General features: G+C 35.9%; 1 long non-coding RNA gene across 2 annotated transcripts in view; it reads left to right on the top strand.

Annotated features, from left to right (window-relative positions):
• LOC142837381 (uncharacterized) overlaps positions 1-12989 on the top strand; it is a 69111-nt gene that overhangs the window by 15515 nt on the left and 40607 nt on the right. For both annotated transcript variants that reach the window (XR_012908262.1, XR_012908261.1), the window contains exons 2-3: positions 7625-7694; positions 10367-10425. This is a non-coding gene — a long non-coding RNA (uncharacterized LOC142837381). The remainder of the gene's footprint in view (positions 1-7624; positions 7695-10366; positions 10426-12989) is intronic.

Genomic DNA, 12989 nt, shown 5'->3' with positions numbered 1-12989 from the left:
AAAATGAGGTGTTAATAGGTCTGTCTGATAAAATCTGGGTCTTGTATATGATTTCATTGGTCAACTTCTCTGTTTCTATACCAATACCACACTGTTTTCATTACTATAGCTCTGTAATAGAGTTTGAAGTCAGGGATGGCAACGTCTCCAGAAGTTCCTTTATTGTATAAGGTTGTTTTGGCTATCGCGGGTTTTTGTTTTTCCATATTATGTTGATTTTTGTCCTCTCCAGATCTGTGAAGAATTTTGATGGGACCTTGATGTGGATTGCATTGAATCTATAAATTGCCTTTGGTAGAATTGCGATTTTTACTATGTTGATCCTCCCAATCCAAGAGCAAGGGAGATCCTTCCATTTTCTGGTATCCTCTTCAATTTCTTTCTTTAATGCCTTAAAGTTCTTGTCAAATAGATCTTTCACTTCCTTGGTTAGAGTTACCCCAAAATATTTTATGCTGATTGTGGCTATCGTGAAAGATGAAGCTTCTCTGATTTCCTTCTCTGCTTCTATATCCTTTGTGTATAGGAGGGCAACTGATTTTTTGGAGTTGATCTTGTATCTGGCCACATTACTAAAGGTGTTTATCAGCTGTAGGAGTTCTTTCGTGGAGTTTTGGGGGTCGCTTATGTACACTATCATATAATCTGCAAATAACTAAAGTTTAACTTCTTCCTTTCCAATTTGAATCCCCTTGATCCCATTATGTTTTCTTATTGCTATTGCTAAAACTTCAAGCACTATACAGAAGAGGCATGGAGAGAGTGGGCAGCCTCGTCGTGTCCCTGAGTTTAGTTGGATGGCTTTGAGTTTCTCTCCATTTAGTTTGATGTTAGCTATAGGTTTGCTGTAAATAGCTTTTATTATATTTAGCTATGACCCTTGTATCCCTAATCTCTCCAAGACTTTTATCATAAAGGGATGTTGAATTTTGTCAAAAGCTTTTTCAGCATCTAATGAAATGATCATATGGTTTTTTTCTTTCAGTTTATTTATATGATGGATTACATTGATAGATTTTCATATGTTGAACCAGCCCTGCACCTCTGGGATGAAGCCTACTTGATCATAATGGATAATTTTTCTAATGTGTTCTTGGATACGGTTTGCCAGTATTTTGTTGAGGAATTTTGCGTCGATATTCATGAGTGAGAGTGGCCTGTAATTCTCTTTCTTGGTTGAGTCTTTGTGTGGTTTTGGTATCAGAGTGACTGTAGCTTCATAAAAGGAATTTGGCAATGAGTCTTCTGTTTCTATATTGTGAAATTCATTAAGAAGTATAGGTATTAGGTCTTCTTGGAAGTTCTGGTAGAATTCCGCATTGAAACAATCTGGTCCTTGGCTTTTTTTGGTAGGGAGGTTTTTGATAAAAGCTTCTAATTCTTCACGACTAACAGGTCTATTTAGATTGTTCATCTGGTCCTGGGTTAACTTTGGTATATGGTATTTATCTAAAAGAGTGTCCATTTCTTTTACATTTTCCAGTTTTGTGGCATACAGGCTTTTGTAGTAAGATCTAACGATTCTCTGAATTTCCTCTGTGTCTGTAGTTATGTGCCCCCTTTCATTTCTGTTCCTATTAATTTGCATATTCTCTCTGCCATTTGATTAGTATGGATAGGGGTTTATCAATCTCGTTGATTTTCTCCAGGAACAAGCTTTTTGTTTCATTGATTCTTTGGACTGTTTTCTGTGTTTCTATTTTGTTGATTTCCGTCCTCATTTGATTATCTGCAGTCTCCTACTCCTCCTAGGTGAGTCTGCTTCTTTTTTTCTAGAGCTTTCAGGTGGGCTGTTAAGTCTCCAATGTGTGCTTTCTCTGTTTTCTTTAAGTGGGCTCTTAGTGCTATTAACTTTCCTCTTAGGACTGCTTTCATAGTGTTCCATAAGTTTGAGTAGGTTGTTTCTTTATTTTCATTGAATTCCAGGAAGACTTTAATTTCTTTCTTTATTTCTTCCTTAATCCAGGTATGGCTCTTTAGTGGACTGTTCAGTTTCAATGAATTTGTAGGCTTTCTGGGGGTTGCATTGTTGTTGAATTCTAACTTTAATCCATGGTCATCTGGTAAGACACAGGTGGTTACTAATATTTTTTTTAACTGTGGATGTTTGTTTTGTTACCGACTATGTGGTCAATTTTCGAGAAGGCTCCATGAGCTGCAGAGAAGAAGGTATATTCTTTCCTATTTGGGTGGAATGTTCTATAGATGTGTGTTAAGTCCATTTGCTTCATTACCTCCATTAATTCTCTTATTTCTCTGTTAGGTTTCTGTCTGATTGACCTGTCCATTGGCGAGAGAGGAGTGTTGAAGTCTCCTACTATTAGTGTGTGTGGTTTGATGGCAGCCTTGAATTTTAGTAATGTTTCTTTTATGTTCGTGGTTGATTTTATATTAGAGGCATAGATATTCAGGATTGAGACTTCATCCTGATGAATTGTTCCTGTTATGAGTTAAAATGTCCTTCTCTATCTCTTCTGATTGATATAAGTTTGAAGTCAACTTTGTTAGAAATTAGTATGGCCACACCTGCTTGTGTCTTAGGTCCATTTGCTTGATAAACCATTTCCCATCACTTTACTCTGAGTAGGTGCCTGTCTTTGTGGTTAAGGTATGTTTCTTGTAAACAGCAGAATGTTGGATCCTGTTTTTGTATCCAATCTCTTAGCATGTGCCTTTTTATAGGTGAGTTGAGTCCATTGACATTAAGTGATATTAATGACCAGTGGTTGTTAACTCTGGTCACTTTTTTAGTAGTAGAATTTGTGTGTTTCCCTTCTTTGAGTTGTGCTGGTGAAGGGTCTCTAAATGTTTGAGTTATTGTGGTCATTGTTGGACTCCTTGGTTTTTGATTTTCCTTCTACTACTTTCTGTAAGCCTGGATTTTTGCCTACGTATTGTTTAAATTTGTTTTTATCGTGGAAAATTATGTTTTTTCCATTTACAGTGAACGAAAGATTGGCTGGCTATAGTAGTCTGGGCTTGCATCCATGGCCCTTTAATTTCTGTAGTACATCTATTCAGGACCTTCTGGCTTTCATTGTTTCCATAGAGAAATGAGGTGTAATATTGATAGAATTACCTTTATAAGTAACTTGTCATTTTTCCTTTGCAGCTCCTAATATTCTTTCTTTATTCTGTATGTTTTGTGTATTGATTATTATATGGTGAGGGATTCAGTGTTCTGTATGCTTCTTGAACCTTCATAGGTATATCTTCCTTTAGGTTGGGAAAGTTTTTTCTATAATTTTATTAAATATATTTTCTGGACGGTTGACCTGTACTTCTTCTCCTTCTTCGATCCCAATTATTCTTAGGTTTGGTCTTTTTATTTTGTCACAGATTTCCTGAATGTTTTGTGATGAGAATTTGTTGGTTTTGCTGTTTTCTTTGATCAGTGTGTTTATTTTCTCTATGGTATCTTCAGTGTCTGACATTCTTTCCTTTATCTCTTGTAATCTGTTGGTAGTACTTGTCTCTGTAGTTCCTGTTCGTTTAACCAGATTTTCCATCTCCATCCTTCCCTCGGTTTGTGTTTTCTTCATTACTTCCATTTCATTCTTCAAGTCTTGAACCACTTCCCTTACTGGTTTGATTGCTTTTTCTTGTTTCTCTTGGTTTTCTTGGGTATCTTTGAGTGATTCATTCATTTCCTCTACCTTTTTGTTTGTAATCTCTAATTGTTTATGGCAGTTTTTCACCTCCTGTTTACGGTCTTCTATTATTTTCATATAATTCACTTTTGAGTCAATTTCTTCTAATTCTTCTGGAGTAGGGTGTACAATTCTTCTTATTTCGGGATCCCTGGATTCTGGTGATGTCATGTTGCCTTTCAGGTTGTTAGAGGAATTCTTGCATTGGTGCCTTCCCATCTCTTCCTTCAAATGGAGCAAGGAGAGGCCTGGTGTCTTGGTCCAGTCTTTGCTGTGACTGACTCTCTGGGTGTATCTCTTCAGTGTAGAAGCAGGAACCGTGCCATTCAGATGGAACTCCTCAGCACCCAAACATGGACACCTGGTAGTCCAATGATCCCAGGGAAAAAGGGAAAACTTGGGGGGCAGGGCGTGGACAAGTAGAATACAGGACACCCTGTCTCAAAAGCTGAAGGTGCACATGCTCCCTTTCGGGGTCCTTGAGGCCTGCCCTGTAGGCCTGCACTCACTGCTCTGGGTGGGTAGCCTTAGTGTAGGAGCTTAAAACTGTTTCTGAGCAAAGGACCTAGCAGAAAACGCAGACTTGGGGGGGGGGGTCGTGTGTACGAAAGACAGCCCTGCGGAAGGAGCTGGGGGCAGGGGTTGTGCTCTCTTCCAGGACAATCCACCCCTGGATAGCACACACTCACCCGTCCAGATGGAACTCCTCAGCACCTAAAGAAGGCTGCCTGGTAGCCCAATGATCCTGGGACTAGAGAGAACTTCTAATATTTTGAATCTAGTGGTTTTTAAAAATCAATTATTATAAATTATTATTTAGCGGATATTTACGTATATTGATTGCATGTAAGAAACAAAAATATGAAGGCTACTTCATGCAAAGCTAAAGGTGCAAACACGAGTAAGCCTTAAAACAAGCAAACACAAATGTTAACAATTTAAAAATATTTATTTTTTTCTGAAATCAATTAAACAGAAATTATTTCTTCATCATTAAGACATTGTGAGCTAAAATATTACAGTTGGGTCTATGTGGGAGAGGGTTTAAAATCTACATTTCTTTCTACTGACTTCCATCTATAGCACTCTAATCAACATAAATATATTATGTATTCTAATTAAACTACAATAAAAATATAATCACATTTTATTTGTATATAATTCATAATATCATAGTATGTAACCTATTTAATTAAAATTTGACAGCATAAAATAACCGCACGTAAAATCAGAGAAAAAAACCACAAAGAATCAGAAGCAAGATACACTTGACAGCACAGATTCACAATCAAAACTCTCCAGACAGTAATGGAGGCTTCCATGTATATAGGTAGATGCCAGGCAAAAGCAGCTGCTGTCACATTTTGCCAGTTTCATTGGCTGTTAACTGGAGGCAAAATGCCAGGTGATTACATTTTATCCTGTGTTCCTCTGTCAATTGCTCTTCTTCTTTTCCCAATACAAGCTAAGAAGGGAGACACAGATGACTCATCATCTCTGGATGAGATCATCAAGTTAGATGCAGTCCTGTGCTTTCCGGTACTTGTTATGAGATCTCTCTTCTTATTGGTTCCTACATGGCATAAAAAGACCTGCACTGAGGGATTTTGCCAGTGGGGCTTTGACTAAAGTCCTGCTCAAAGCTGGATTTTAGTTAAAGCCTCACTGTAAAAAACACCAGAGAAGAGAATGTGTCTTAGAGACCTGCAGGATACAGAAGCAGTAGGAAAAGCAAGGAATTTGTGAGTAGAGTCACCTGATTCCGTTTGCAGTGCAGTAAATGTGCTCAAATCTGAAGCCACTGATTCAGCCGTAAAATCTGCCATTCCTAGTTAGCTTTGGATTAATTATTTTCTGAAATGTTGATTTTCTTAGCAAGTCTATTAATGACAACACTGGAATGTACTGATCTTTGGCGCCATTGGAAGCCTCACTAAGATAATTGCTATGTTGGCAAATCGCCTCAGGCACCTGGGATCTGAATATTTCAAGTGTAAGATTCCGTAATAAGTGTTTAGCTACTATGACACGGCATTTCTGAATATGAACCAGAAAGCGGCAATCGGCAGCACAGTGTCACAATCAGCCGTCAGCAGGGAGGAATGGAAATTTCAGGTAGATAGGCAGGATACAGACCCAAGAATTCAGATACGTGATCACCTCCTACTTACCTCATAGGGATTTTCCTTTTGATAATTGGATTCGGGTCCTAAGTAAGCTAAATCATTTCCTGCCCTCTACTTTCACTTTCATATTTTTCTGCCGGAGCAAACATACAGAAGGGAAGGAGAAATGAGTCAGCAGCTCTGATGCAGATCTCCAAGGTTACCACAGGCTTTGTTCCTATTGGTGGAATTGAGATCATTCTCGTCCTTGTTCCGGGGAAAATCTGAATGCACACACTCCTTCAGAGGATTCTGAGGCAAGGAGAGCTAATAATATTGTCAGCATAGCGAATCCTTCCTAGACAGATTCTGGCTATATGCCAGCTCGCAGCTGCAAATATTTATAGCTGAAATCCGAGTGTACATTTCCCAGACATGGCAGACATCTCTTGACATCTATATGACAAAAAAACCCAGGATAATTAGCAGTCACGTACAGGTATATTCCAGTATTACTGTTTGGAGTCACCTGTTATGGTCTGTGCATCATGTCCATCCCTGCTTCTAAAACCTCTCCTTCTCTTTAAAGTTGTGGCACCACTCTCTCTGTCTTGAACACTGCAGAATCTGCAAAGAAATTATTCCCTTAAAGTTTTAGTATATGACAGCGTCAAGGGGAGTCATGCCCTTTCCTCTTTTCTCTGAGTTGCATTGTGAAAATTGGTATGACATTGCTGGTTTTTTTTTCATCAAAACAGAATCATTGATAATATTACGCAGTAACATATGATAGCACTACCCTACCTGTCACCAAAGACTCTTAATTATAAAAAGGTATAGAAGAGGAAACATACTTCTTATCAACATTTTGCTTTTAAGATTCTTACAGTCTCAAATTTGTTGTTTTGATTAACATAGTCTTTGTGCATTTGCATATAAATACTCTTGTACCTGATACTTTCTCACTTTTCCCCCATTCCTAATTAGAAAATCAGACAGTATGAGCTTTTTGGATAATGATGGCAGTGAGGTATTACACACATCTCTTGAAAATAATTAACACAATAGATATCTTTGCTATTGTTTGTCTTTTTTTATATGCTTTGAAAAAGTGCAGAACTTATCTTGTACATTATCTCAGACACTAAATTCCTATGTCTGCTAGTAATGATGAGACTGGAAAACATTGGTACTTAAGAATCAAGAGCCACTATTTCAATCTCTTACAATATTTCAGCCATCTTAAAAATATATGTGCATGAAACTTCCAAGTAGGTTTTAAAGACATGAAACACCATAACATAGGACCACACAGGCTCTTAGTTTCTATAGAAATACATTCCCCGCACACCATTATGTTCATTTCTTAACTAGTGCCACAGGAAATTCTCTGTTGAGGGTCAAATGATGCTCAGATATATGAGCATATCAATATATCATTAAAGTCTGGAATAATAAAATATATTATTATATATTTTTCTTTTTTTATTGAAAAATAAATTTCTGCCTCCTCCTAGCCTCCAATTTCCCTTCCCTTCCTCCCACTCCTCTCCCCCTCACCCCACTCCTCTCCCCCTCCCTCTCCAATCCAAAGAGCAGTCAGGGTTCCCTACCCTGTGGAAAGTCCAAGGTCTTCCCCCCTCCATCCAGGTCTTGGAAAGTGAGCATTCAAACTGGCTAGGCTTTCACAAAGCCAGAACATGAAGTAGAGTCTTTCATCATTGTAGATTTAGATTCCTAGCCATTAAGGATGTTTGAGTTATGTCTTTCATCATAGAGTCTTAACAACAATATTTACTTGATTTCTTGATTTTTTGGCCACTATGACAAATTTATATCTGAAGACTTCCTCCTATTTTCTCTTTTCAGGGATGTAGATAATAAGCGTGAAGAATATTGGTCATGTTAATTTCAGCATTAATCTTCAATTATAGCCCAAGTAGGCAATCCTATTTAATTTACAAATAATAGCAGAAGTATTCACATTCTATGATGATGTAAGTATGTAGAAACTTCCAAAACAGGGTTTTTTTTCCCACCGTATTGGCAGTTGTAAGCATATTTTTGAAACAGTCTGTGAATCTCTAGTTTTGACTTATAGTCATGACTTTGGACAATAAACAAATGAAATAACTCATACTTGAAACTCAGTGAGAAAATCTGATACCACTCTTAGTATAAGTAGCTCAGTTTTGCAATCTCTCTCCTAATATACTATGAAGTATCTCAATTACTTTCTAACATTTAAATAAGTTTATGTATGTGTACATGTATGATATTGAGTATGCATAATTATATTTATACATACATATTACGAATGTGTACACTTCCTTAACATAGTATAGAATTTCATACATGAGTACTGTATTTATGTTATTTCACGCTCATTCTTCCTCCTTTAAAATAATATCCATACTGAAAGTGTGAAAATAAATTCTACTACATAATAAAATTATTATATTTTATTGTGTAATACAATTGTATACATCAGTATTCCTACTGACTAAACACTCGTGTGATTTTGTATAACCAATTTAGCATTTACCTTTTCTAACTCAAAAGCCTATCAATATAACTTTATAGTAAAAAAATAATCCTTTCTGTCATAGCCTCCAATATTTGTCCATGGCTTTTCTGATAATTGTGTTACTTTTAGAGAGTTTTCCACCTTTTTGACATTTCAATAGGGGATGTTATTACGCTAATCATTTTTTTCTTTCTTTTAGTTAATTTTAATTGGCATTTAAGATTTCTAAAATTTTATTCTTTAATACCTTAAATTTATCCATTTTATATTTTTTCTTGAAGTTATAGCTAATGATTTTTGTGCATCTATGGATAATATATTTAGGGCAGAGTTAGAAATTATATTCCTTCAGAAAAGTGAAATTTCTGATTGTGCTATCACTATCTCGCTATCAATATAGAGTAGGCTCGATTGTTGCAATTGGCATATTTTTCTTTCTGTCAATTATATAGCTACAGTTCTAAAATAATCTAAGAGTAAAAATTTAGACATGTCTATGCATATGTAACCAGTAATACACTCTGAAAATAAATTTTCACAAATTATGACATCAGAATTAGCACAAGAAATCATGATTTTACCTTGATATATTTTAGTCCTGTTGGTTGTGGATCTGACCTTAACATATTAGGATGATTATTAGTAGAAATTACAGCTATATTAATGGTTTAAGAGACTGGTTCTCAGGTTCTAATAGTGTAAAATATTGATTAAATACCTTATTTGTAAGATAAACAGTAATACTTAATTTTATTAATTCTTTGTAAATTTGTATGGATGTCTCCCGAATGTTGCTCTTCTTTGGTATATGTGTGAATTATATAAAAACAGCAAAGACACTGTAGTTATCCTATGATTTTAGTTCAGGAGTCAGACAACAATTGTTGAATCTCTAAGAATGCAAAATATACAATCAGAGGAATGAAAGTAGTAGAGTAGTTAGTTACATATAAAAATATCAATGTCTACTCTAAATAATATCCCTTAGGTTATTTTCTGCTTTTTTTTGTTTAATTTTTGAGACAGGTTTCTCCGTAGCTTTTGGTTCCTGTCCTGGCACTAGCTCTTCTAGACCAGGCTGGCCTCGAACTCACAGAGATCCGCCTGACTCTGTCTCTTGAGTGCTGGGATTAAAGGCATGTGCCACCACAGCCCAGCTATTTCCTGCTTTTATGTTCAAAAAATTCACAGACTCATAGAGGGCTCTGTCCATGAACTGGGAATTTGAAATATTAACAACTGGATCTATTTCAAATATATATGTGTGAAAAAAAACTGGTATACAAATATGACCATGTTGTCCCAGAACATTAAGCATATATAGTAAATGCAGGAGCTTTGAGAATTACTTGCCTGTTTTCATACCACATGTGGCAAATTTCAAGGCTGTGCCATATTATTATACATTAACTATATGTACACTTTTATTATTGAATTTACATTGTGTAAGTTTGCATATGTAATAGTTTCATTACAAAATCTAGAGAATGTTCTACTGTATTATGAGGAACATTATGAATTCATAATATTATCAGAATGTCTTATATTATTTACAGAAATGATGAAAGGAGAAAGATAGATTTTCTCAGGTATGATAGCTTTGAAGTGATTCCCATGTGCTAGAAGAATGCCCCATATACAAACACACACACACACACACACACAAACACACACACACACACACACACACACACACACACACACTTCCCTGAAGTCAGATGTCACTGAAAAGAGAGAACAGATAAATGACCTGAGAATGGGTTACTGATATTGGTGATTACAGAGAAAGCATTGTGGAGAATTTTATCAAAATTTAAATATAAATATAAAAATACCTTAAGGCATTTCAAAAATATTAATGAAAACTATTACTCACAAATCAATTTCAAAACATGTACACATATGTGAAACACTAATACAAGCATGCAGACAATTTTGAAATTTAGAAAATAATACGTATATTGTGTTTTTTCCAAATGAAAACATCAAACTGCAGCCTGATAAATTATGTTAGTCCTCTCATAGGCTAGGTGTTTAATAATCAAAAATATACTTTTTGTATCCCTAATTATTGTTATTGACAGCTGCATCAGCGTGGACACAAAATCCTGGACCAACTCAACAGGTCCCTGTATTATTTAAGGTAAGTCATCTCTCTGCTCTCCTGAAGGAAGAAATTTATTCCAAGAACTACTTTGGCCAGATTACTCACAGCTGTGGACTGACTTTGTTCTGAAAACTCACTTTTCCTCAACAGGTAGACTTTTCCTGTCAAGCAAGCTTTGGCCATCTGTTTCCAATCCGTGGAGTATAACTTCTAAATCCATATACTCTAGCAGTGTGTGTAAAAGGAGAAAACTGCTCACGCTGAGCTTAGGTTGCTTTTGTTAATTTGCCTTGTTTAATGGTTTCAGGCCTTGTTGTCTGAGTAGATTTCCTTGATCATCTCATTGTTCTATTCTAGAAATACTGAAAATCCCTGAACATCTTCACACCGGCTCACTCCTTCTCTGGACACTAGCTTATAAGAGAAATGCAAAAAAAAAAAAAAAAAAAACCAAAAAAAAAAAAAAAACATTGGGTGTTTGCTTTGCTCCAGGAGATCTGTGCACCATAGATGGATCTAAACCAGCCACTATGGTAGAAGTGTAATGCTTTTATGACAGAAGATTTTCAGAGACTTCCATTTGAGTAAATTGAAATTACTAAATTTCTGAGGCCTTTTAGCTCCTGTTCTAGCTTTCCACCCTCTTTAACTCTCAGAATTCCTAGTCAGAAGTTTATGACTTAAAAGATCCTCAGTATGGTACTTCATGGCTTCTTCTTCAGGTTACTGGGCTCGGACTGATTGTATCACAGTCACATAAATACTTCTTATACTGTCAGCTCCACTGTCTGCAAAGAGTCTTGTCTCACTTTTAATCATTTCAGGGAAGCTATCTCTTCTGTTCATGGTAGAAAACCTAACTCTCCCTTATAAGCACCCACAAATGAAGTAATTTGTGCTGCCAGAAGCAGACATGTTTCACTGTTGAGAAAATTGTAGTTCTTAAAAATTTTTAAATACCATATTCTTTGGTCTTTGAAGTGTCGAAGGTTATCTATCTAACTTAACTATATCTCTGCATATCTAGAAAACTTAAATAATGTTACTAAGATTTTGAGTATTATTGATGAATATGTATTAATCTATATTTCTTAACTATACATGACATTAAATGATATGCAAAGATTATACCTTAACCAAGAGCAGAAAAACATTTTCCAAAATCAACCCTAAATTTTTCTATCATAAACTAACTTCCAATTCAATGCAAAGTGTTCATCTCTCTATATGATATCCCACTTTAAATAAAGATCAACATATGTAATTATTCTGAAATTTGCATGTGGATTTCTCCAAAATGCTTCCTATACTTGTTGGGAAACTTTTTATAGGGTTTCTAGAGATCTTCTGGGAGATCTTGCTCCATCAAATAACATTAGCCTGGTAACAATCCACAGATTCTCATCTTCTGTGGAACAAAAGCAGGACATCTTTTCAAAAGTAAAATATCCACCATGTGGTGATGGTGCACAACTTTTATCCCAGCACTTGGGACTCGAGAGTCACAGGCAGGTGGATCTCCATGAGTTTTAGTCCCGCCTGTCTACAGGGCTAGTTCCAGGTCAGGCTGCAAAGCAACAGAGAAACCATGTCTTGAAAAACCGATAAACTAAAAGAATATCTTTAGATTCAAATTTTGATGCATTTAAAATCTATGTTTTCATATACCATAGCAGCCCATGAATCAAATGTCCATCTGCTATCCCTGTTGAACATTCAGTTATTTCATTTTAATTCAATTATTTTCTTTTGCTATTTTCCAACATGACTGCAGCCTCTACTCTGCCTCCCATTTCTCCCCTACATTTGGACAACCTTTTACTCTATTCCTCCACTGTATTCTTAAAATATGGGACAGGATTCTCACGGACACCAGCAAAGCTTGGCCTAAAACCTGGCCATAACACCAGGCATCTTTCACTATATTTATGCAGAAAAATGCAATCCGGCATGAGGAACAGTTTTCTAAGTATCAGCCAAAGCCACAGAGTCACATCATTCTCTCACTGTCAGGTGTGCCACAAATAGTTGAAGCATCACAACCGTCACAAATAAGCAGAGGAACTAGGTGGGTCTCAAGAAGGCACCGTGGATGTTGGTATATCCCGCAGTCATTTCTGGAAGTCATTCAAAGTTTGTGATCTTTCTCTTTTAATTTCTAATTTCTGAGGCTTAATTTCTTTTGAATAAGCATATATTCCAAAATATTCAAAAGATGTCTGTCTTTGTACTTTCACTGTGGTAATTACTAACTCTAAAATACAGGATTCTGCTGAAGCTGACAATATATTATAAACAAACTTACTTCATTTAAATGGACAAGAAAGGCATCATCCTTAAAGGATTATATAAACTTGTGGAAATTGAATTGTAAGATTTTGTGTAGCCTGAGCCACATATTTCTGGCATAATAGAAAACATTTTGTCATATCCTGAGGCAAGATATTCTAATGGTATCTTCTAATTGGTTTTTGAAACTAACAGATGAAACACTAATTGACTATCTTTGACAATTTCAGTGAGCCCATAGGATGGTATTAAAAAATCTTTTTAATAGAAAACAACATAATAGGTATCTTTTGTTATGGAAGAAATAGAAG

The sequence above is a fragment of the Microtus pennsylvanicus genome, chromosome 18 (genome assembly GCF_037038515.1).
Source record: "Microtus pennsylvanicus isolate mMicPen1 chromosome 18, mMicPen1.hap1, whole genome shotgun sequence".
Lineage (NCBI taxonomy): Eukaryota > Metazoa > Chordata > Mammalia > Rodentia > Cricetidae > Microtus > Microtus pennsylvanicus.
This window is presented reverse-complemented; position numbering and strand designations above follow the sequence as displayed.